The following is a 27,249-nucleotide window of genomic DNA, read 5'->3' as shown; positions in this document are numbered from 1 at the left end:
TATTGGAATCAGGGAATACCAATATGTAACAGTGTACAGTAAAAATATATAGAAAAGCATATAGTCTATAGGTTATTAAACATCAAGAAAAAAGATATCATAAATATCCTAAAGCGCCCTAAAGCACAAAAAATGGTTCCAGGGATCCAAAAACCATAAATTCTGGGAGGGATCACCTGTACCAAACAATATGTGGCAAGAATGAAAGAGATCTTACTAGATGTCAGTACCAAAATGAGACATAATATGGGCAAAGGCTCGTAGTATAAAGGGTTAAAGTGAACAATATCACAGGTGGTGAGAGGAAAGTAAATTGACCTGTATGGATGGTATCACCAGCCTAAGGGGTACTTTGCACACTACGGCATCGCAGGTGCGATGTCGGTGGGGTCAAATCGAAAGTGACGTACATCCGGCATCGCTGTCGACATCGGAGTATGTGAATCCTTTTTACTACGATTAACGAGCGTAAAAGCGTCGAAATCGTATGATCGATGTAGCGTCGGTCATTTCCATAATTTCGGAAGGACCGATGTTATGATGTTGTTCCTCGTTCCTGCGGCAGCACACATCGCTGTGTGTGAAGCCGCAGGAGCGAGGAACATTACCTTACCTGCGTCCCGGCTGCAATGAGGAAGGAAGGAGGTGGGCGAGATGTTTACGTCCCGCTCATCTCCGCCCCTCTGCTTCTGTTGGCCGTCTGCCGTGTGACGTCGCCGTGACGCCGCACAACCCGCCCCCTTAGGAAGGAGGCGGTTTGCCGGCCAGAGCGACGTCGCAGGGCAGGTGAGTGCATGTGAACCTGCCGTAGCGATAATTTTCGCTACGGCAGCTATCACAAGATATTGCAGCTGCGACAGGGGCGGGTCCGTATCGCTGCTGCGTCGCTTGCCAGATCTGCCTGTTTGATAGCTCACCAGCGACTGTTAGAGACTTTCCAGCGAACCCGGCCAGGTTGAGATCGCTGGTGGGATCGCTAGAAAGTCTCAGTGCGTAAAGGGGCCTTAAGGCTCTATGTAAATCTACTATATTAGCGGTTCACTAACTCTGTCTCAGTTATGTTATAAATCTTTATATAACCCATCCACTATTGTAGATAGTTGGTCCCTCTGTACTGTATGACAAAGTGGGAAGTGATGGCCCGTCTCACTCGGATGTTGCCCTGGGGAAAATGTCCATCTCTCTTTCTCCCGGCCTTGGTATTCTGGCTTCAGTACTTGACTGTGTAGTTTAGCCTTCCTCTGGAAATGGTATATTGAAGAAAAGAGTCTATCATCACTCTGTACTCTTGGTAGACGTGCCCTTTTCCAATGTGGCAATAATCTAAAACAGACAAAAAGACTGATGGCACTCCCAAAGTGCAGTCTGAACAGGTGCAAAACTGAACATGAAATATAATAACAAAAAAAGACAGTTGCACTTTGAAATGTTAAAGTATCCAACAATGAAGGCAAGAATATAAATATGCATTACTGCTTAAGGAAATCTAGGGAAAATTGAGATAGTTAGCATGCAAAAATGGCCATGTTCCACATCCTTGTCCCATCCTGGTATATTTTCCCCCATCCTGGTATATACAATGACAAGGAAAAAGGTAACAATGTTTGAACTTTTGACTGTCAAGCTCCATATCTCACCATCCACTACAGCTTCGAATGTGAGACTACGTTCATTTTATAGACAATCACTTTGGCTATCTCAAACATAAATTTGACTTATAACTATTTAGCATATGATTAGTTATACAGATTCTTGTCATGACAGTGCTTTTTTACTATTTTGCTCCTAAAAATTTTAATTTTAATTTTTATTATCTTGTTAGTATTCTATAAATCCACCTTTGCTCCTGGTGGTTTAAAGTGGTGGCGATTATTTTATATATATATACCTTATAGGAATATAATGTCCACATTACACTACAGTCAGGAAACTTCCAGTTCTCTATATCCATGATACCTATGATGTAATTCAAACATTCTTGCTGATCATGCAGAACTGTCAAGTAACCCATGAATGACATTTTTACATTTTTTACCAAATCCCAGCCTTGGGTATTAGAATATCCCTTAAGTTTTTCTTGGCTTATGAAAATTAAAAGTGTGCTTTGCTAAATCACATTATGCAGCATTACGTCATACGTCATAGCAGATAACGATGATGTGAAATATTATTGCCAAGTTGCAGATGTGGGGATGGTAACCATTATACGTATGAGTGGATTTAGGAAAGGATTTACACATTGTGCCAGAACTAAAATTGGAGTTGGAATAATTTCCTTAAACTGACATTGCAGCTTTTCAAATACTTGATTTTTGACAAAGTTTAATATAATAGAAATTTTACTGAACATAAGAAATGAAATAGAAAAATATGGAAATATAGCGAGTAACATATTAAAATAATGACAAAACTTTAGATAATACTATTGTATAGATGGACTCAGGTACATACAGTGAAGGAAATAATTATTTGATCCCTTGCTGATTTTGTAAGTTTGCCCACTGACGTAGACATGAACAATCTATAATTTTAAGGGTAGGTTAATTTTAACAGAGAGATAGAATATCACAAATAAAATCCAGAAAATCACATTGTATAAATTATATAAATTTATTTGCACTTTGCAAACAGAAATAAGTATTGGATCCCCTACCAACTATTAAGAGTTCTGGCTCCTACAGACCAGTTAGATGCTCCTAATCAACTCATTACCTGCAGGAAAGACAGCTGTTAAATCGTCACCTGTATAAATGATTCCTGTCAACAGAGTCAATTAATCAGTCAGACTCTAACCTCTATAACATGGGCAAGACCAAAGAGCTTTCTAAGGATGTCAGGGACAAGATCATAGACCTGCACAAGGCTGGAATGGGCTACAAACCCATAAGTAAGATGCTGGGTGAGAAGGAGACTGTCACACTCCCGGGGCCACGGCGCCGCTCGTCACGGCGCCGCTCATCACGGCACCGCTCCTCACTCACTGACCCGGTCCCCGTGCGCTCTGACTGCGGCCACTGCTCCCGCTCTCCCCCCTCAGACTCCTCCGTGCTCCCTGATCGTTGGCCCGGTCTTCTCACTGCAGCCCGGGATTCTGCCTCCAGCTCACCTGCGTCGCCTCCTCTGCATCCTGTACTGATCTCCGGCTCCTGTGCCTCGCGCATTTGCACTAGGGCGCGGACGCGCTCTCTCACCTTGACTTAAAGAGCTAGCGTCTCTGAAACAGGATATGGATGATAACAGGTACAGGGTATATAAGACTTCCTTTTCCGTGTGGGTGGTGCCTGTTCAACGTGTACTAGTAGCTTTGTCTCTTGCGCTAGGTGTTCAGGTCCCTCTGTGTCTCGTACCCAGGTTAACCCTGTCTCTGCCCACAGATCCCGACTGCCAGCTTGAGTGTGTCCAGCCATCCGGCTTCACAGGAGATTCCCCGCTGACAATCTGCTGTGGATCCCATCATCTTCCACCAGCCTGTACCCGTTGCCGGTCCTGGAACTCCATCCGGTATCATCAGTCTGCACCCATCACTGATCCCGGACTCCATCTGTTACCACCAGTCGGCACTTGTACCCGGTTCCACTCATCCATCCTAATTTCCTTCAACCCACATTTACTGTTGGACCAGCCTCCATATCCTGCACGGACATCTTAGGGACGCTAACCCGTATTCCTTTCGTGTCCCGGCTGCTGTGCATCTAGGCCCTCTGGGGTGGCTGCCAGACAGTCCCTGTATAGGGGTTTGCTCCTGGTAGTCTCCCTGGGGAAGTCCAGTGCACGGTCCCGTGGATCCTCCTTTGCACCGAACATTACAGAGACAACTGTTGGTGCAATAGTAAGAAAATGGAAGAAATACAAAATGAGTGTCAATCAACATCAACCTGGGGCTCCATGTAAAATTTCACCTCATGGGGTATCCAGGATCATGAGGAAGGTGAGCCTAAAACTACACGGGGAAACTTGTTAATGATCTCAAGGCAGCTGGGACCACTGTCCAAGAAAACCCATTGGTAACACATTACGCCGTAATGGATTAAATCCTGCTGTGCCACAAAGTCCTACTGCTGAAGAAGGCACATGTACAGCCGGGCTGTCTGATGTTTGCCAATGAACACCTGAATGATTCTGAAAGTGATTGGTAGAAGGTGCTGTGGTCAGATCAGACAAAAATTGAGCTCTTTGGCATTAACTCAACTCACCGTGTTTGGAGGAAGAGAAATGCTGCCTATGACCCAAAGAACACTGTCCCTACTGTCAAGCATGGGGATGGAAACATGTCTTAGGGGTGTTTCTCTGCTAAAGGCACAAGACTACTTCACCACATTAATGGGACAATCGATGGAGCCATGTACCGTAAACTCCTGAGTGACAACCTCCTTCCTTCCGCCAGGACATTAAAAATGGGTCGTGGCTGGGTCTACCAGCACGGCAATGACCCAAACCATACCGCCAAGGCAACAAAGGAGTGGCTCAAAAAGAATCACATTAAGGTCATGGAGTGGCCTAGCCAGTCTTTAGACCTTAATCCCATAGAAAACTTATGGAGGTAGCTGGCGCTCCGTTTTGCCAAGCACAGCCTCAAAATCTTAATGATTTAGAGATGATCTGCAAAGAGGAGTGGAGCAAAATTCCTCCTGACATGTGCGCAAACCTCATCATCAACTACAAAAAACCTCTGACTGTTGTGCTTGCCTACAACGGTTTATCCACCAAGTATTAAGTCTTGTTTGCCAGAGGGATGAAATACTTATTTCTCTCTGCAGAATTCAAATACATTTCTATGATTCATACAATGCGATTTTCTGGATATTATGTGATATTCTATCTCTCATTGTTAAAATTATAGACTGTTTATGTCTTTGTCAGTGGGCAAATTTACAAAGTCAGCAATCAGCAATTATTATTTCCTTCACTGTAAAGGAAGTAGAAAGGTGGCTGGGAAAGGCAGATAATTCTTCTGCTTTATAAGCATTACTATGGATGGCAGAAGCGAATATGTGGGCACTAGTTTAGACTCCATATTGGAGTTCATGACCTGTAAAGGTCCAACTTAGCGTAAAATAATCTAGACAATTCAATAATGTAATAATGATCAGAATCACTTCTTATACCACTGGCGCCATTTTGATAATAGATGTACTGGACTTAGGGGACACTACTTCTAGTTTGGCCTATAGCCATTGGGAATTTGAGATTGACTGCAGCTCTGCATATTTATTATTTGAACAGTCACGCAGCTAAAGGGAATGATTCAGATGATAATATTATATTAGGGAATATAAAATATACATTCATGTAGGTCAACCAAAGGTGAACCTAAAGGAAGAAGATTATGCAGGAAAAAAAAGTCAAGAAAATCTTGGCACATGTACAGATGTATAATGATAAGATTGGTTAATATTTTATCTATAATACCTGGGAGCGTATAACCCTGAGCTGAATAATTTGTTTCTTTGCTTATACATGGACAGCTGGATGTGGGTTGCTCTATATAACATGTAATTTTGTGACCTTATATTGTTTCCAAATTGATCCATAAACTATTTCTGGCTTAACATGATAATAATTATAATGAATATCTTCAAGCACTAAAAGCAGAATTTACAATTGCCACTGAGACGACGGATAATCTTGAGTGTGGCTTGTCCCATGGAGAGTATATATCTGAAATTAAAAGGTCTGTTGAGCTTCTTACCTTCCTTTTTTCTAAACTCAATGGTCTGTGTATCCTGGGATACGTTATTGATCTTTGGAGTTGATGTTAAATCTTTGTATATATTTATTGATGACTTATATGATAGTCCAAGGAATTTTAAAGTTTTTCTTGACCTTTATAAGATGGAATATGCTTGGCTATTATTAGGCCTATTATTAGCGTAATGTGGGAGGCACCGCAATGGGGGCACAATTTGCACCATTCTATTCATGGCACTGCAATGGGAGCACAATTTCCATCATTCTATTCTTGGCACCACAATGGGGGCACAATTTGCACCATTCTATTCTTGGCACCGCAATCGGGGCACAATTTGCACCATTCTTTTCTTGGCACCGCAATGGGGGCACAATTTGCACCATTCTATTCTTGGCACTGCAATCGGGGCACAATTTGCACCATTCTGTTCTTGCCACCTATGTTTCTGGAGTTGATATACAGTACTGTGCAAAAGGTTTAGGCAGGTGCGGAAAAAATACTTGAATGTTACAAATTACTGTAGGACATGTGATCTGTCAAGTAATCATCCTGTTGAAACTGATCCAGTAAGCAAAAAACTGATCTATTTCAAATGGAGAGAAAGGTATGGCAGATTTGTTTTCCATAGACTTTAATGTTAAAAAACAGATCCAGTTGCAATCAGTTATTTTAGCTGGAGGAAAAAGTTGTGTCTGCTTCAAATGGATAATCATTGGACATGTAAACTTAGCCTTAGTTGGGCCACGGTTAGCAAAAGGCTTTGACAGTAAGCGATACTAATGAAAAACAGCTGGAAAGTCAATCTTCGCGCAACTATATAACAAGATCATATTGGAGAAACAGAATTTCTCAGAGGCAAAGATGATCAGAAGTTCACCAATTTGTGAACAAATTCATCTAAAACTCGTGGAACAATTTCAGCAAAAACATTTCTCAATATAAAATTGCTAAAACTTTGAACATTCCACCATGTACAGCACATAATATCATCCAATGCAGTGTTCCCCAAATCCAGTCCTCAAGAACCACCATCAGTGCATGTTTTCAGGATTTCCTTCGCATTGCACAGGTGATAATATAATCATCTGCACAGGTGATGGTTCCAACATTTGTGGATTGCTAAGGAAATCCTAAAAACATGCACTGTTGGCGACTGGAGTTGGGAAACACTGATCAAAAGATTCAGAGATTCTGGAAAATCCTTTCACACAACGGACAAGGCAGACAATTAATATTGGATGTTACTGTTCAGGTTCGGCCACCTGGATAAAAGTAAAAAAATGTAAAGAAGTTAAAAAGAAACAAAATGGGGATTAGAGCAGGACAGTTAGACTTACTGCTTCTCTTGTGCAGCTGTCACACTGCTTTGAGGTCCGAATTAACTCTCATGCATATTCAATGGTTCCCCTACTCACCCTCTGTGACAGCGTCCATGATTGGTTACAGTCAGACTGCCGGCGTGTCGGCGTCAGTGATTGGTTGTGGAGTGTAAAAATAAATAAGTAATTGGAAACAAAATGGTGCAGGGTTACCTGTGTTTTGATAGCCAGCACAGATAAAGCAGACAGCTGCAGGCTGCTGCCCCAGCTGTCTGCATTATCTTGGCTGTGTATAAAAATATGAGGGACTTTTTTTTTATTAAATTATTTAAATAATGTAATAAAACGGTGTAAGGTCCCCCCCAACTTTTTTACCCAGTCAAGATAAAGCACACAAATGAGGGCTGGAATTCTCAGTCTTGGGAGGCCCATGGTTATTGACCCACACAGTCTAAATATAGCAGCCCGCAGCCACCTCAGAATTGTTGCACCCATGAGATGTGCCAATTCTGGGACTTTACCCAGCTCATCCCGATTGCCCTGGTTCGGTGGCAATCAAGGTAACATAAGGGATTAACGACAGCTGTGATTTGTAAAAAAAAAAATCACAATCGTTATCAAGCCTGAAGTTAGTAATGGTCTATGAGAGGTTAGTAATGGTCTATGAGATCCCCCCATTCCTAACTCTGTAAGTCAAAAGAAATAAACAGAAAACTCAGAGAAAAATACTGTATTTAAAAAAACAGCCCCAAAACACCCTCTTTCTCGAATTTATTTACAGCCAAAACAGCCCTGCAGGTTTGACATAATCCACATGAGGTCTCATAGCAATTCCAGCTCTGCTACATCCTGAGGTCACAGTGCGCTGTCACATTACAAAACGTGACCGATCACTGTGGCATCAGGGACACACTGACAGAGTCGCAGCTATGGGCAGTGAAGTCACTTTAAGCTGATGTCACAGCAGGTGGTTCCCACGGTACCCCGGCTGTAACCTCAGGTGAACTGACCTGAGATGAACTCATTAAACTCAGTGACCTTTTCTAAGGTGAAGTCAAAGAACTCAATGCCGGATTACTAGATTAGGCGATGGGCACACATTGAGTATTTGGATGCAGACATTTGTGCACCATATCTGCCCCTCCTGGCAGAAAAATGCACTGAAACCGCATAAAAATGCATGCAGTTTCAATGCACTTTTTTTGCCAGGAAGTGCAGATTTGGTGCAGAAATGACACCCTAAATACTCAATGTTGTTTACATTGACTAATCTGGTAATATGGCAATGAGTTCATCTGAGGTACCCCAGCTGTGACCTCAAATGAACTGACCTCTGGTGAACTCACTGAACTCAGTGACCTCATCTCACATGAAGTAATTGAGCTCTATGCCAGATTACCAGATTAGGCAATGTGTGCCCATTGAGTATTTCGTTGCAGACATTTCTGCACCAAATCTGCATCTCATAGTAGAAAAACACACCAAAAACACAAATGCGGTTTGGACGCATTTTTGACACTTTTTTTGCCAGGAGATGCAGATTTTTGTTGCAGAAATTTTTTGCAGACATTTCTGCACCAAATATGCATCTCTGGAGGAAAAATGCATCGAAAACGCTTCAAAACTGAATTGTAGTTTTGGTGTGTTTTTTGCCAGGAGATGTAGATTTGGTGCAGGAATTACTGCAACCAAATACTCAATGTGTGCACATAGCCTAATCTAGTAATCCTGCATTAACTTCAATGACTTCACCTGAGGTGAGGTCAGTGAGTTCACCAGAGGTCAGTTCACAAGAGATCAGAACCCCAGCTTTGATGTCAGGTGAAGTCAGTGATGTAACTGCTCACAGCTGCGGACACCACAGTAATTGGTCACATTTTCTAATGTGACTGCGCACTGCCACCTCAGATGTAGCAGAGCCAGGACTGTCATGGGACGTCGTGTCTGTGGATTACTTTGGACATGCAGCGGTGTTTTGTTTTGCTTTTCTAAATAAAAGATTTTTTTCTGTGTTTTGTGTTTATTTCTCTTGACTTACAGGGTTAGTAATGGGATGTCTCATAGACCCCTGGCCATTACTAACCTTAGGCTTGATGACAGCTGCAATTTTTTGACAAATAGCTGTCATTAACCTGTTACTGTACTCTGATCGTCACCGCTCAAGGAATTGGGATCAGCCAGGTAAAGCTCCAGAATTGGGTCATGTAATGGATGCGACAATTCTATGTCAGCTGACGTCTGCAATTTTAGGCTGAGGGGGGCAATAACTATAGACCTCCCAAGCCTGAGAATACCAGCTCCCAGCCATGCGCTTTATCTTGGCTGATTAACAAAATTTGAGGGTACCTTACGCCATTTTTTTAAAAATTACTTATTTAAATAATTAAAAAAAGCCACATGGGGTCCCTCATATTTTGATACACAGCCAAGGTAACACACACAGCTAGTGGCTGCAGCCTGCAGCCGTCTGCTTCATCTGCACTGGGGACCCTGAAATATTTTTTCCAATTAATTTTTACACTCCACAACCAATCACAGATGTTGGCACACCAGTAATCTGACTGTAACCAATCACAATGCTGTCACAGAGGGTGGGCGGGTGAAGCTGTGAATTTGCATGAGAGTTAATTATCGGACCCAAAAACAACTGTGATAGCCACATGGGAGACTTGGTAAGCATAACTGTCCTGCTCTGATCCCCATTTAGCTTCCTTTTACAGCCCCCTAGCCCTTACTAACATTATTTTACAGCACGCAAGTTTGTCCCCCATAGACTTATATGAGGTTTGGCATCTGACCTCATGTTCGGGTTCAAGTCCAGTCCGGAACCAAACTTTTTTTTATTTTTTAAGTCTGGCTATACCCACCGAACCCGAGCATCTGCGGGTTCACCCATCTCTAGGAAAAAGTAAAATGTGTGTAGGGAATTCAGGGAACCAGAATTTATATTTTCTTTTGATAGGATGTCTACATTCATTCTGAACTCTGGTCTTAATGTTAGGAGGTGGACAGGCTGTCACGTTCCAAATTGAAGCGAAATAAACTGTGGAAAGAAAAAGCGCAATAGGGTCTTACCCGGTATATATCCGGGAAAAAATTAAAGGGAATGCACTCACCTTCAGTAGTTGTGACAGTCACAACTACTATAAAAGCTTATTTTGTAGAGATGAAGTCTGCTGCAGCCCCCGTGGTTGATAACAGAGAACAATAGAGAAGGGGTTTTATGCCGCGCTGTTCATCAGGAAGAAGGACAAAGAGATGGTCAATGTTCCTTTATTGTAGCTTGTTGTCTACGCGTTTCAGGAGCTCTGCTCCCTTCATCAGGACATACAGTACAAAAAAAACATATCTCTGTTTTTTTTTGTACTGTATGTCCTGATGAAGGGAGCAGAGCTCCTGAAACGCGTAGACAACAAGCTACAATAAAGGAACATTGACCATCTCTTTGTCCTTCTTCCTGATGAACAGCGCGGCATAAAACCCCTTCTCTATTGTTCTACGTTCCAAATTGAAGACATCAATCGTGTTAATATTGTGTAATGTAAATAATGTCATGCATTAATGTGAAGTGTAATGTGTAGTGCGATATGTAGTAGTGTTGTATGTGTTAGGCTGACTGTAGGGTAAGAGATAGTTAAATGTTAGGACTAGCCAACTCTGAGAGTGATTACGATGCAGGGAACATTTCCTGTGGAACATCAGATAGAGCCCAGCATTTAAATAGAGCAGACCTAAGGTCTAGTGAGCCGACAAGGCTGCATGAGGTGGGTGTCCCCACAGCTAGAGGAGGCTGGAATAAGAGATAGCATGATCTGGAATATAGAGGAAGAGAGGTGACCAGGACATATAGTGATCCAAAAGAGTTGTGTTGTGAATGTCAGTTATGCTTTTGCTGCTGTGAGGCTCCCTCTTGTGGCCAGGAATGGTTTGGTCAGAGACCAGGTGTGTTGAGCAATGGGCGTTTCCATTGCTAACTCTCTGCTTATTTAAACCCTGGTCTAATAGCAGGCTATGCCGGATGTCAGTTGTTCTTTGTACACCAGCCTGCTTCATCCTGCTCCAGACCACATCTACCCCAGATAAGTGTTGGCTCTTTATGCGGCTATGTTTGGAGTATTGCTCCTATTAGTCCATGTGTTTGTTGCTTCTTGAATTTGTAATCATTCCTGCTCTCTGTTCGTTGGTATGACAAGAGCGCCTGGTATAGGACGGAGTTCAGATCTAGCGATCTGAGGGCTTTTTGTACTATGAGGTTTTTGGATTTTTGAAGGGTTTTTCTCTGGCCACCATCAGTCCCTTTCCTATCCTGTCCTATTTAGTCAGTAGGGCCTCACCTTTTGCTAATCCTATCATCTATCTGTGTATTGTGTTTTCCTATATCACCGCAGTCTTTGAATGTGGGGGGCTTGCTATTCTTTATCTATTTTCTGAGGCAGAGAGTTATTCATCTTTCCTTCCTTTAGGATAGCTAGTTCTTCGGCTGGGTTCGCGGTGCACAGGATGTTAGTTCACCCCTCGGCTACTTCTAGTGTTGATGATTAGTAAGGGGATGGCGGCCAGATTAGTTGCCGATGCTCTTGTCGCCTTTTACCAATGATTTATGGTGGTCTTCCATGGTTCCGGATCATAACAGTACATCCGGCCAACAAATTTAAAGGATACTCTTAAGAAGGAAAAAAAAAAGTCTTTTTTTTGGGTGTTTTTGCTCTTTTTATTTTAGGTTCCGTGGATGATTTATTTTTTCTAGCATGGATGAATTGGGTGAGTGTGTTGCTCATCTTGATGCTAAGGTCTGTCGTATAGAGTCTTATCTTGCACAGACTCCCCTTGCAGAGCCTAAGATTCCCGTTCCTGAATTTTTTTCTGGAGATAGGTCGAGATTTTTGAGCTTCAAAAATAATTGTAAATTATTTTTTGACCTGTGCCCTAAGTCCTCAGGGAATCCCGTACAGCAGGTCAAGATTGTCATCTCCCTGCTGCGTGGTGACCCTCAGGACTGGGCCTTCTCTTTGGCGTCTGATGATCCGATTCTCAGTGATGTGGATTCCTTTTTTCAGGCCTTGGGATTATTATATGACGAACCCAATATTGTGGACCAAGCAGAAAAGGCCTTGTTGTCCTTAACTCAGGGTCTGGATTCTGCAGAAACCTTTTGTCAGAAATTTCGAAAGTGGGCGGTCCTTACCAAATGGAATGATGACGCGCTTGTGGCTCTTTTTCGGAAGGGTATTGCTGATACTGTGAAGGATGTAATGGTGGGATTCCCCGTCCCTTCTGGTCTTGATGCCTCTATGACCTTAGCCATTCAGATTAATAGGCAGTTACGTGAGTGCAGGAAGATACCTGCTGGTTTTGTGCCTGTGGAAGTCTTTGGAGCCTATTGAGTGTGATAAGGTCCTTTCTAATGCTAGTCGGTAGGGGTTCAGACGGAAGAATAGACTGTGCTTCTATTGTGGAGACGCTTCTCATAATTTCTCTGTCTGCCCTAAATGTGAAAGGAGATTGGCTACTTCTGTTACTGTAGGTTCTTTGCAACCAAAGTTTCTTTTGTCTGTCACATTGATTTGCTCATTGTCTTCATTTTCTGCACTGGCCTTTGTGGACTCAGAGGCAGCGCTCAATTTGATGGATTTTGGGTTTGCTAGGGATTGTGGTTTCCCCATGATTCCTTTGCAAACTCCTATTCCTTTAAAGGGCATTGATACTACCCCTTTGGCAGAAAATAAACCCCAATTTTGGACCCAGGTGCCTATGAGAGTTGCACTAGCGCATCAGGAAACTTGTAATTTTTTAATATTGCATAATCTACAGGATACCTTGGTTCTGGGATTTCCGTGGTTGCAGACCCATAATCCAGTTCTTGACTGGAGATCCTTGTCGGTAGCAGGTTGGGGTTGTCAAGGTGTGCATCAGGACCTTTCCGTGTCGTCCACGTCTGCTCAGGCAGTTGATGTTCCGGCCTTCTTGTCTGATTTCCGTGATGTATTTAATGACCAGGAATTTGATTCTCTGCCCCCACACCGGGACTGTGACTGTGCCATTGAGCTGGTGCCGGGTTGTAAATTTCCCATGGGGCGGATTTTCAACTTGTCTGTGCCCGAACATGATGCCATGCGGTCATACATCAGGGAATCATTGGAGAAGGGGCACATTCGGCCCTCTTCTTCTCCTTTGGGTTCTGGCTTTTTCATTGTTGCTAAGAAAGATGGGTCGTTGAGACCTTGTATTGATTACCATCTTCTTAATAAAATTACAATCAAATATCAGTACCCTTTGCCTCTGATGTTTGATTTTTTTCTCTAGAGTGAAGGGTGCCAAATGGTTTACGAAACTGGATCTTAAGGGTGCGCATAATCTCATCCGTATTAAGGAGGGTGGTGAATGGAAGACGGCTTTTAATACTCCTGAGGGGCATTTTGAGTACCTAGTGATGCCTTTTGGGCTCACTAATGCCCCATCCGTCTTCCAGGCCTTCATGAATGATATTTTTCGGGACCTTATTGGTAAATTTTTGATTGTCTATTTGGATGACATCTTGATTTTTTCTGATGATTGGGACTCTCATGTTGGAAAAGTACGGGCTGTTTTTCAGATACTTAAGGATAATGCACTGTACGTTAAGGGGTCAAAGTGCCTCTTTGGGGTGCAAAGGATTTCCTTTTTGGGCTTCATCTTGTCTCCCTCCACTATCGAAATGGACCCGGTTAAGGTTCAGGCTATTTACGACTGGGTGCAACCGACTTCTCTAAAATCCCTGCAGCAGTTTTTGGGGTTTGCTAATTTTTACCGTAAATTTATAGCCAATTTTTCTGCCATTGTCAAGCCTCTGACAGATTTGACCAAGAAGGGGGCTGATGCTGAGCATTGGACCCCAGAGGCGATTGCGGCCTTCCAGGAGCTTAAGAGGTGATTCACTTCTGCCCCAGTCCTGCAGCAACCTGATGTGTCTCGCCCATTTCAGGTTGAGATCAATGCCTCAGAGATTGGAGCAGGAGCTGTTCTGTCTCAACGAGACGCTACTTCGGGTAAACTTAAGCCCTGTCCTTTTTCTCTCGGATGTTTGCTCCTTCTGAACGGAATTATGATGTGGGGAACCGGGAATTATTGGCTATATAGTGGGTATTTGAAGAGTGGAGACATTGGTTGGAGGGGGCTAGACATCAAGTTGTGGTGCTTACGGACCACAAGAATCTTACCTATCTGGAATCTGCCAAGAGGTTGAATCCTCGGCAGGCCAGGTGGGCTTTGATTTTTACCCGGTTTAATTTTGTGGTCTCTTTTTTGCCAGGCACCAAGAATGTTAAGGCCCATGCCCTTTCCAGGAGTTTCTGTGCTGACTTTTTGGAGGTTGTCGAGCCGTCTACTATCCTCCTGAATGATGATGTAGTTCTCTCGGCCATTTCGCCTGATCTGCGGTTGGCACTGGCGGAATTTCAGGGGGATAAACCTGAGAGATGTCCTACGGGGAAACGGTTTGTCCTGGACCAATGGAGAGACCGAGTTGTCTCTGAGTTTCATTGTTCTGTTTTGGCGGGTCATCCTGGCATTTTTGGTACTCGGGATCTTGTGAGCCACTCTTTTTGTTGGCCTTCCCTGTTCCGGGATGTCCGTAGTTTTGTGCAGTCGTGTGTAGTTTGTTCTAGGTCCAAGCCCTGTTGTTCACGTTCTAGTGGGCTATTATTGCCTTTGCCGGTACCTAAGAGACCTTGGATGCACATCTCTATGGATTTTATTTCAGAGCTTCCCGTCTCTCAGAAAATGACTGTGATTTGGGTGATCTGTGATAGATTTTCCAAGATGGTCCACTTGATTCCCCTATCTAAGTTGCTATCTTCATCAGAGTTGGTGCCTTTGTTTTTCCAACATGTTGTTCGTTTGCATGGTATTCCTGAAAACATTGTTTCTGACAGAGGGGTGCAGTTTGTATCCAGATTTTGGAGGATTTTTTGTACCAAATTGGGTGTTCGGCTGTCTTTCTCCTCGGTATTTCATCCTCAGACCAATGGTCAGACTGAAAGGGCTAACCAGACCCTGGAGACCTATTTACAGTGTGTTGTTTCTGTGAATCAGGATGACTGGGTTTTGTTTTTGCCTTTGGCTGAATTTGCCCTTTACAATAGAGCTAGCTCTACCACATTGGTGTCCCCGTTTTTCTCCAATTTTGGGTATCACTCCAGGTTCTTCTCGGGGCAGCTTGAGGCGTCTGATTGTCCAGGGGTGGATTCGGTGGTAAACAGAATGCAGCAGATTTGGGGGCAGGTAGTGGATAAATTGTTTCAATCCCAAGAATCTGCCCAGACATTTGCCAACCGGCGTCGGACTGTTGGTCCCCGGTTTAAAGTGGGGGACATGGTTTTGTTGTCCTCTAAAAATATTCCTATGAGAGTTCCATCTCCTAAATTTAAACCCAGATTTATTGGACCTTATAAGATTTCGGAGATTATCAATCCTGTATCTTTCCGTTTGACTCTGCCTGTGTCATTTAAGATTCACAATGTCTTCCATAAGTCGTTGTTGAAGAGACATGTGGAGCCAACAGTTCCTGCAGCAGTGCCTCCTGACCCTGTTTTGGTACAAGGGGATCTGGAGTATGAGGTTGAAAAAATTCAGGATTCCCAGAATTGACAGCTTCAGTACCTTGTGAAATGGAAGGGTTATGGGCAGGAGGATAACTCTTGGGTTGTGACTTCTGACATTCATGCGGACAGGTTGGTTCGCGCCTTCCATCATGCTTATCCTGAGCGACCCGCTGGCGTTGGTGAGGGTTTGGTGACCCCTCCTCAAGGGGGGGGGTGGGGTACTGTTGTGAATGTCAGTTATGCTTTTGCAGCTGTGAGGCTCCCTCTTGTGGCCAGGAATGGTTTGGTGTTGAGAAATGGGCGTTTCCATTGCTAACTCTCTGCTTATTTAAACCCTGGTCTGATAGCAGGCTATGCCGGATGTCAGTTGTTCTTTGTACACCAGCCTGCTTCATCCTGCTCCAGACCACATCAACCCCAGATAAGTGCTTGGCTCTTTATTTGTTGTTTGGTTCTTTTTGCTCTTATCTGAGTTTGTCATTTGCTGTGGTTGTTTTCAGTTTATTTGCATGCAGGGATCTTCCCTCTCAGTTGCTTAGCAGGGAAGCTCCCTGCAGCTATGTTTGGAGTATTGCTCCTATTAGTCCATGTGTTTGTTGCTTCTTGAATTTGTAATGATTCCTGCTCTCTGTTCATTGGTATGACAAGAGCGCCTGGTATAGGACGGAGTTCAGATCTAGCGATCTGAGGGCTTTTTGTACTATGAGGTTTTTGGATTTTTGCAGGGTTTTTCTCTGGCCACCATCAGTCCCTTTCCTATCCTGTCCTATTTAGTCAGTAGGGCCTCACCTTTTGCTAATCCTATCATCTATCTGTGTATTGTGTTTTCCTATATCACTGCAGTCTTTGAATGTGGGGGGCTTGCTATTCTTTATCTATTTTCTGAGGCAGAGAGTTATTCATCTTTCCTTCCTTTAGGATAGCTAGTTCTCCGGCTGGGTTCGCGGTACACAGTATGTTAGTTCACCCCTTGGCTACTTCTAGTGTTGATGGTTAGTAAGGGGATGGCGGCCAGATTAGTTGCCAATGCTCTTGTCACCTTTTACCAATGATTTATGGGGGTCTTCCATGGTTCTGAATCATAACAGAGTTGGGTAAGTGGATTGACTGAGAGCACACGTGACCGAGTGATATGGGTCCTTAACTACGACGCTCAGCAGTTTGGCCCCTAGTAGCTTTCAGCTCTTAAGGTAATGGGCCAGGACAGAATAATATATTACATGAAGAAAGTGTCCAGGGCAGCAGTCCCCATTGGGTCAGTAGGCTACGAGCCTAGCTCGGTCTTAATGACAACCCATCTCCTTTACATGGAGAACAAGACGTGGACCCACTTAGAGGACAGAATGACTTTCACGTACTGTTCTGTTATGCTGAGCTAGGTTGAGGTGAAAGACATAGGACTCTGTGTTGCTACTGAAACGTTTTAGAAGATATGGGCCTGCTATCTCGTGTACATATTTGTTATCAAGTTTATGCCAAGTAAAAACCAGTGTTTTAAGAACTGGAGGTTTCCCTTAGGGCAGGGGTGGGGAACCTCCGGCCCGCGAGCCATATGCGGCCCGCGATGACATTTAATGCGGCTCCCGGGCACATTCCAGGCTACCCCAGTGCTCGAGCGGCACTTGCGCTTTTGCCAGCCGCCGGCCCTTTAAAATCCCAGTGCGTTATGGGTAGATGCTAGAATGTACGGGCTATTTACAGATCCTGATTGCAGCCCGTACTAGAATGTACGGGCTCTTTTCGGGACCTGACTACAGCCCATACATTCTGGACTGAACCCGGGACTGTGCTCGCATGCTGAGGGTTTACCTTGAGGGCGGGGTAAACAGCGCGCTGTGCTCCAGTCACAGCAGAAGAGGTGCAGCAGATGCCTTCCTGCTGTACATGCCTCCCGGACCTGTGCTATGTGACTCCTCCTCCTCCCTTTGTACTGTGAGTATGCAACCCATCGCTGCCCCCCCATCAAGTGCTGTGTACCCCCTAGTACTGTGTGTAGCCCCAAGTGCTGTGTACCCCCCAGTACTGTGTGTAACCCCTTAGTGCTGTGTAATCTGTGCAGCCTCCTAGTGCTGTCAGTGCTGCCACATCATGCTCTCCATGCTGCCTCCTAGTGCTGTCACCTAATGCTCTCCATGCTGCCTTTTAGTGCTGTCACTGTCAGTGCTCTCTGTGCTGCCACCTAGCGCTCTCTGTGCTGCCACCTAGTGCTCTTTGTGCTGCCACCTAGTGCTCTCTGTGCTGCCACCTAGTGCTCTCTGTGCTGCCACCTAGTGCTCTTTGTGCTGCCACCTAGTGCTCTCTGTGCTGCCACCTAGTGCTCTCTGTGCTGCCACCTAGTGCTCTCTGTGCTGTCACTGTCAGTGCTCTTTGTGCTGCCACCTAGTGCTCCCTGTGCTGCCACCCAGTGCTCCCTGTGCTGCCACCTAGCGCTCTCTGTGCTGCCACCTAGCGCTCTCTGTGCTGCCACCTAGCGCTCTCTGTGCTGCCACCTAGCGCTCTCTGTGCTGTCACTGTCAGTGCTCTTTGTGCTGCCACCTAGTGCTCTTTGTGCTGCCACCTAGTGCTCTTTGTGCTGCCACCTAGTGCTCTCTGTGCTGCCGCCTAGCGCTCTCTGTGCTGCTGCCTAGCGCTCTCTGTGCTGCCGCCTAGCGCTCTCTGTGCTGCCGCCTAGCGCTGTCCGTTGTGCCGCCTAGTACTGTCCGTTGTGCTGCCTAGTACTGTTCATTATGCCGCCTAGTGCTGTCCGTTGTGCCGCCGCCTAGTGCTGTTCGTGCTGCCACCTAGCGCTCTCTGTGCTGCCACCTAGCGCTCTCTGTACTGTCACTGTCAGTGCTCTTTGTGCTTCCACCTAGTGCTCTTTGTGCTGCCACCTAGTGCTCTTTGTGCTGCCACCTAGTGCTCTTTGTGCTGCCTAGTGCTCTTTGTGCTGCCGCCTAGCGCTCTCTGTGCTGCCGCCTAGCGCTCTCTGTGCTGCCGCCTAGCGCTCTCTGTGCTGCCGCCTAGCGCTGTCCGTTGTGCCGCCTAGTACTGTCCGTTGTGCCGCCTAGTACTGTTCATTATGCCGCCTAGTGCTGTCCGTTGTGCCGCCGCCTAGTGCTGTTCGTGCTGCCACCTAGCGCTCTCTGTGCTGCCACCTAGCGCTCTCTGTACTGTCACTGTCAGTGCTCTTTGTGCTTCCACCTAGTGCTCTTTGTGCTGCCACCTAGTGCTCTTTGTGCTGCCACCTAGTGCTCTTTGTGCTGCCTAGTGCTCTTTGTGCTGCCACCTAGTGCTCCCTGTGCTGCCACCTAGTGCTCCCTGTGCTGCCACCTAGCGCTCTCTGTGCTGCCACCTAGCGCTCTCTGTGCTGCCACCTAGCGCTCTCTGTGCTGCCACCTAGCGCTCTCTGTGCTGTCACTGTCAGTGCTCTTTGTGCTGCCACCTAGTGCTCTTTGTGCTGCCACCTAGTGCTCTTTGTGCTGCCACCTAGTGCTCTTTGTGCTGCCACCTAGTGCTCTTTGTGCTGCCACCTAGTGCTCTTTGTGCTGCCACCTAGTGCTCTCTGTGCTGCCGCCTAGCGCTCTCTGTGCTGCTGCCTAGCGCTCTCTGTGCTGCCGCCTAGCGCTGTCCGTTGTGCCGCCTAGTACTGTCCATTGTGCCGCCTAGTACTGTTCATTATGCCGCCTAGTGCTGTCCGTTGTGCCGCCGCCTAGTGCTGTTCGTGCTGCCACCTAGCGCTCTCTGTGCTGCCACCTAGTGCTCTCTGTACTGTCACTGTCAGTGCTCTTTGTGCTTCCACCTAGTGCTCTTTGTGCTGCCACCTAGTGCTCTTTGTGCTGCCACCTAGTGCTCTTTGTGCTGCCTAGTGCTCTTTGTGCTGCCACCTAGTGCTCCCTGTGCTGCCAACTAGCGCTCTCTGTGCTGCCGCCTAGCGCTCTCTGTGCTGTCGCCTAGTGCTCTCTGTGCTGCCGCCTAGCGCTCTCTGTGCTGCCGCCTAGCGCTCTCTGTGCTGCCGCTTAGCGCTGTCCGTTGTGCCGCCTAGTACTGTCCGTTGTGCCGCCTAGTGCTGTCCATTATGCCGCCTAGTGCTGTCCGTTGTGCCGCCGCCTAGTGCAGTTCGTGCTGCCGCCTAGCGCTCTGTGCTGCCGCCTAGCGCTCTCTGTGCTGCCGCCTAGCGCTCTCTGTGCTGTCGCCTAGCGCTGTCCGTTGTGCTGCCTAGCGCTGTCCGTTGTGCCGCCTAGCGCTGTCCGTTGTGCTGCCTAGCGCTGTCCATTGTGCCGCCTAGCGCTGTCCGTTGTGCCGCCTAGCGCTGTCCGTTGTGCCGCCTAGCGCTGTCCGTTGTGCCGCCGCCTAGTGCTGTCTGTGCCCGCCACTAGTGCTGTCCATGCTTAGCATCTCCTGTGATGTATACACCCCTCCTGTGATCTATACGCTGCTCCTGTGATGTATACGCCCCAGCCTGTCCTGGGATGTATATGCCTCAATGTTTCCTGTGATGTATATGCCTCAGTGTCTCCTGTGATGTATATGCGCCCCAGTGTCTTCTGTGATGTATATGCCCCAGCTTCTCCTGGGATGTGTATGCCCCCAGCCTCTCCAGACCAAGACAAACCTGGAAAAGCAGTTGTGAGAAACAAAATGATCAATATCACCGAACATCACAGCCGCTCCGGCCACGGCATTAGGGGTGAGTTAATTAATTGTTTGACCAAATATAGCCTGGTTGTTTTCAAGTTGATAATTTGGTGCGGCCCCCGAAGGTTGGTAGAAAATTCCAAATGGCCCCTGGCAGTAAAAAGGTTCCCCACCCCTGCCTTAGGGTATGAGTTAACATCTGGTCCTGGCCAGCCATTGTAAATAGCAGCATGCAGCAGATATGGACGTGTCACCCTCACAACACAAGTCCACACACCCAGCAAGGACCCCATCTTTCAGATAGCGTGGCGGGGTGCAGAAGACATTGACCTTACCCAAGACTTCCGCTCCGTGCCACGCTACATGACAAGTAGATTTATTTTCATCTCTTGTCTCAGTACGTCATGTATTCATTGGGTCTGTTCTTAACTGTTAACTAATTTGGGGGCCCAATGATGGTATACTAAATGTATAATGGTCTTCTTTGTGTTGATGACATTTCTGTCCTTAATCCTTATCTTGCATATTCTACCTATTTAGCTCATACTATGCTTTTGTTCCATCATTATAATTTGTGACGCTTCAACATTTGAAAGGGGAAGGAAGATAAATTTGCCTCCATATGAGTTAGTATAGCTCATTAAGTTGCATTAAATTTTTTTTCTTTTTGCAATACTTTAATGTGAATAAATGGTACGTCTACATTTTCAACTTGAAACAGACACAAAAAATTGGTAGCAATAAAAAAAAATAAGTATTTGCTATTGAAGACAGCTAGGATTGTGCCTGCTACAAATGTTCCAGTAGATGAGTATATTGGTGAGTAAGCCTGTGGGAGGACACTGCGCCTGCGGGTCAAAAAGCATGTTAGGTGTGGGACACGCAGAGCACAGAAGGGGGCAGACTCTTGACTCATGGCTGGGGTCATCCTGCTGTGCCTGGATACTTTTCTGTATGCCGAGGTTAAACTAAGTTCATTGTTGATATTTCATACGAAAACAAAGGAATAGACAGAAAACTCATAAGGGTCTCCCTGAATATGAATTTTATAGTGAGGGCCATTCTCTAAGATTGCTGTCTGTTTTATACAAAATAGCTTGAAACACCATATGAGGAAATTCTGAGTAAATAGAGGGAGCTAGCGCAGCTACATGGTGTAGCTCAGGATAGGCTAATAATGGGTTATTCTGGATCAGCACACATCTGTACAGGGAACCGAGTGGAGTCACATTTATTGCTACCTGCTGGGAAGCAATTGACAGGTATCAGTAGGCTTGGTGTCACTAGCCCGAGCCACCTTACGGCGTGCAAGTGACTGTAGCTGGAAAAACCCTTTATTTTATCGAATATCCAATAATGTACCATCACTCTGTGCTCTTCTCTGCACTTTGTCCCTGCCCTCAGTTAATGCTCTTTTCCTCTGACCTGTGCTGCTGCGCTCTGCTTCTTCCCTCCGCTGCTCAGCTTGGTTTCTGCCCTAAGCTGCCGCATGTATCCCATCACATGTTCTATTACTCTTTCCACCTGGGCTGTGCTATTGCACTCTGTCTCTATTGCCCATGTACCTATTGCCAATTATTTCTGCACTCTGCCCATTCCCTATACTGTTGCACTTTGTTCCTGTGACTGTGACTCTCTGACTTCACTATTACACAGCCAACTGCCGTGTTGGTTGAGCCAGAACTGATGATGAGCTGACTTGTTGATTCCGATATTTTGCCTGGACATCCACCTTTTGGCTTTTGAATGGATGGATGAACTTCGTTTTGTATTCTTTTAACTGTCATCATGACACTTACATGATGCAGTTTGGCATTTTCTTGGCAGAGAGAAAGCTATCGATTAGTGGGAAGATGCAGGTTCTCTTTTTTGGGGAAACCTTCTTCATGGCTGCTCATAGATTCGAATCAATCATCTTTCACTTGGGAATCAACCTATTAACACAATGAGCTATTTCGGAATGTGAGAATAGGTTGTAAATTGTAGTATACAGGAAGAAAATGATTTTTCAAACAGCAGGAGCAAAACAGTAACAATGCAGTGACATAACAAGAATTTGTACAACTAATTATTAGCTATATGCTAGATACAAGTCATATTTATGTATGAGATAGCCAAGATGGTCTTTAAAATGAAGGTAGTCTTATGCTTAAAACTGCAGTGTATGGTGATATGTTACGAGGGGCACCCGGGGAAGCGTGCCAAGATGGTATATGGACAGCTTCCGCCGGTCAAGGTCCACTGTGTGGTGTATGGGACCGCTGCTATGGTGGGAGAAGAGTGAGCGGGTTGCTGCTAGCGATCGTCTGGAATGTCACAGACGATCTGCGTACACCTGTCCGCCCTAACCCGTGAGGGTTGTATGGCACGGGGCTCACAACTCGGTGTACCTGTTGCACGGGGACGCACAGAGGTGCCTACGCACGTGTGCCAGCGGGAGTCACAGGAATATGGCACGAGGGTAGCACAGAGGTGCCCACGCACGTGTGCTTCAGAAACCAGGTGAGTCCGACAGAGATTCAAGGAGCTCACCTGGGACAGGAACACAGCCTGTTAAACGGAATACTGCCGGAGCAGCAAGGCAGGGGCGAGACCTGCAAAATACAATGACGTCTGTACAGTGGCATGGCAGCACGCTGCCAGACATCCAAACATAGAAGGACGGTCGCGCGCCGCCATGATGGCAGGAGGGGTTTTTAAGGAGATGTAGCTCCAGCCAAGGGCGGGCGCGAGACGGATGTGACCCAATCATGATCTGTGACGTCCTGGCCTGGCCAGTCAGGATTCAGCACATCACCAGCCTCGTTATCTGGCCGTGTGATACCAGTGAGCGAATCAGAAGACGTCACGTGGGGCACATGCTCAACCTCCTGCCTCTGGGTCATAAAGGCGGGATCTTCGGTTTCACAATGTGCAGAGCTAAGGGAAGTCTTTCTGCTTCCCTGAGCATCTATCCTTTGCACACTGTGCAACCACTCCAACCCTCTGCGATGCCGAGCAGGAGGGCACGTGGCAGGCAAGGGATGGGAGACCACTCCATTCCTTACAAGGAGTAAACCACTAGGTGTCACCCTTCTGCTGCATCTAGGAGGAGGAAACTCCTGCAGTCTCCCAGACCTTTGGCGCTGCTGAGCAGGAGGGCTCGCGGCAGACAAGGAATGGGGGACCACCTCATTCCTTGCAAGAGGAGAGCCATGAGATGTAACAGTGATATATAGAGTGAAAGTCAAAAGTTCAAAGCATTGTTACGCTTTTGATTCAGTGTATATATTCATAGATATTATGTGCCTCTACTCTCACAGTAATGATTCTATTGTTGGGATCTCCTGTTTCTTCCAAAATGTTGCTACTAAATGTAGTAATTAAAATTTGTAAGAAAATAAATTGGTGTTCTGTTAAAAGCTTATGAATTTCTAGTGATAGAATTGCCAAATGTAGAATGAGTGATATTGAGTGATATTTTAACTCAATAATGTCTCAAATGAGCATTTCAACCTGTTTCCAGAGAATGTTGATTGTGTTTCACTCCCAGAATAGATGTTTAATATTACCATTAATGTTTAAGATTACCATTAATGTTTAAGATTCCACATTCTCTCCAACAGAGGGGAAATTGGGAAAGAAATATTTTGTTCAATATGTTCAATATTGAAGGTGTAAGGTACCAACGAGTATGTAGCTTGTAGTGTGTCTCAAGAAGTGAAACTCACATATCAGATTTGTAGGTGATTTTTTAACACACAAATCCTTTTTTGATAAGACAGCTAAGCTATATTGCATATAAGGTTTTTGGAATACAACTAATATTGGGAATTTTATTCTTCTTTAAGAACTGGAGAAAAAGAAGCAGAGTAGAAGCAAAAGAGAAAAAAAAATAGTGGGTAGGATTAAAATAGAAAGTGGGACTGAAATAGGAATAGTGGGGCTGAAATAGGAAGGAATTGTATAAAAGGTGGATATAGTATAAATACAGTCATGGTCAAAAGTGTTGACACCCTTGAAATTCTTCAAGAAAATGAGGTATATTTTTCCAAAAATTGTTGGAATTACAAACGTTTTGTTATATACATGTTTATTTTTTTTTGTGTGTATTGGAACAACACAAAAAAAAAAAACAGAAAAAAGGAAAATTGGACTTAATTTCACACAAACCCCTAAAAACGGCAGGACAAAATTGATGGCAGCTTTCTAAAATTGTCCGTAAACAACATTGTTTCAAGCTTGTAATGCTTGTTTAAATTCAAAAGTGAACTGTCTGAGGACTTGAGAACCCAAATTGTTGAAAAATATCAAAAATCTTAAGGTTACAAGTTCATCTCCAGAGATCTTGATGTTCCTTTGTCCAAGTTATGCAATATAATTAAGAAGTTTACAACCCATGGCATTATAGCTAATCTGCCTGGACATGGACGGTAGAGAAAAATTGATGAAAGGCTGCAAGGCAGGATAATTCAGATGGTCGTTAAGCAGCCCCAATCAAGTTCCAAAGAAATTCAATCTCACCAACAGGCTCAGGGTAAACAACATTGGTTCAAGCTTGTAATGATTGTTTAAGCTCAAAAGAGAACTGCCTGAGGACTTGAGAACCAACATTGTTGAAAAATATCAACAATCTCAAGGTTTCAAGTTCATCTCCAAAGCTCTGATGTTCCTTTGTCTCAGTTATGCAATATAATCAAGAAGTTTACAACTCATGGCACTATAGCAAATCTCTCTGGACATGGACGGCAGAGAAAAATTGATGAAAGGCTGCAACACAGGATAGTCCAGATGGTGGATAAGCAGCCCCAATCAAGTTCCAAAGAAATTTAATCTCACCAGCAGGCTCAAGGTGCATAAGTGACAGCGTAAACTATGCTTTGTCATTCGAATCAAATGAAATGCTGTTGCAGGAGACCCAGGAGGACCCCAGTGCTGACACAGACATATAAAAAATAGACTGCAGTTTGACAAAATGTACGTGAGTAACCAAAATCCTTCCGGGAAAGCATCTTGTGGACAGATAAGACCAAGATACAGCTTTTTAATAAAGCACATCATTCTACTGTTTACCAAAAATGGAATGAGGCGACAAAAAAAGAACACAGGACCTACAGTCAAATATGGTGGAGGTTCAAAGATATTTTGGGGCTATTCTGCTGCTTGTGGTACTGGGTGCCTTGACTGTGTGCAAGGCATCATCAAATCTGAAGATTACCAAAGTATTTTTTATCACAATGTAGTTCCCAGTGTCGGAAAGCCGGTCTGCAACCTAGGTCATGTGTCTTCCAGTAGGACAATGACCCCAAACATATTTCAAGAAGCCCCCAGAAATGGAAGGAAACATAGCACTGGAGAGATCTGAAGTACCAGCAATGAGCCCAGATCTAAATGTCATCTAAATCTAAATTGCTTTTGGGAGAAGACACCTTCAAATATGAGAGACCTGGAGCAGTTTGCAAAAGAAGAGTCCAAAATTCCAATTGAAAGGAATAAGAATCTTATGGATGGCTATAGGAAGCGATTGATTGCAGTTACTTATTCCAAAGTGTGTGCAACCAAATATTAAGTTGAAGGTGCCAATAATTGTGACCGGACCATTATTAGGGCTTTGTTTGAAATTATGTCCAATTTACCTTTTTTTTCCACTGTTTTTGTATTGTTCCAATACACACAAAGGAAATAAACGTGTATAACAAAACGTGTAATCGCAATTAATTTCTGGGAGAAATACTTCATTTTCTGGGTGCCAACACTTTTGGCCATGACTGTATACTGAAATAGTTCTAATGGGCTACACATTCAGGAAGAATCAGGTGAAAAGGACAGTGTACTCTGTAGATTGTTGAAATTCAATTCAATAGATCCAGATACGGCTGAATTTATAATGGGTATCGTGGATAGAGGAAGTGAAGTCGTCCATCTACATGAGGGCATTAAACTTGTTGATAAAGAAGAAAATCCAGCAATGAAAATCCCTAAAATTCTTAGTTTTTTTTCATGTCCATTTTAAAATTCCATCCATCACATAGATAACCGCAGACGTGTTTCAGGCTCCGTCTTTACTCATTGCAAGGAACTCAATGAACTCCGCAAGCTTTATATCTCACATTCCATCCTGTCACATGGCTTTATATCAGCCAATAACTTAACCTTGTCAGTTAAAGGTCCAGTCACACTAAGCAACTTACCAGCGATCCCAACAACGATAGGGATCGCTGGTAAGTTGATAGGAGGTTGCTGGTGAGATGTCACACTGCGACGCTCCAGCGATCCCACCAGCAACCTGACCTGGCAGGGATCGCTGGAGCGTGGCTACACGAGTTGCTGGTGAGCTCACCAGCAACCAGTGACCAGCCCCCAGCGCCGCGTGGAAGATGCTGCGCTTGGTAACTAAGGTAAATATCGGGTAACCAACGCACGGAGCTACACGTGCAGAGAGCAGGGAGCAGCGCACACTGAGCGCTGGCTCCCTGCTCTCCTAGATACAGCACACATCGGGTTAATTACCCGATGTGTGCTGCAGCTAAATGTACACAGAGCAGGGAGCAGCGCACACTGCTTAGCGCTGGCTCCCTGCTCTCCTAGCTACAGCACACATCGGGTTAATTAACCCGATGTGTCCTGCAGCTAGCAGGAGCCGGCACTGACAGTGAGAGCGGCGGAGGCTGGTAACAAAGGTAAATATCGGGTAACCAAGGACAGGGCTTCTTGGTTACCCGATGTTTACTGTGGTTACCAGCCTCCGCAGAAGCCGGCTCCTGCTGCCTGCACATTTAGTTGTTGCTGTCTCGCTGTCACACACAGCGATCTGTGTTTCACAGCGGGACAGCAACAACTAAAAAATGGCCCAGGACATTCAGCAACAACCAACGACCTCACAGCAGGGGCCAGGTTGTTGCTGGATGTCACACACAGCAACATCGCTAGCAACGTCACAAAAGTTGTTCGTTAGCAGCGATGTTGCTAGCGATGTTGCTTAGTGTGACGGGGCCTTAACTCTTTATTAGCCCAATCAGTGCTAGAGTATAGGATATGGTAAATGCTGGTAAACATAAAGAATGTTAAT

This window comes from Anomaloglossus baeobatrachus, chromosome 2 (genome assembly GCF_048569485.1).
Source record: "Anomaloglossus baeobatrachus isolate aAnoBae1 chromosome 2, aAnoBae1.hap1, whole genome shotgun sequence".
Taxonomy (NCBI): Eukaryota; Metazoa; Chordata; class Amphibia; order Anura; family Aromobatidae; genus Anomaloglossus; species Anomaloglossus baeobatrachus.
Note: the sequence above shows the minus strand (reverse complement) of the source record.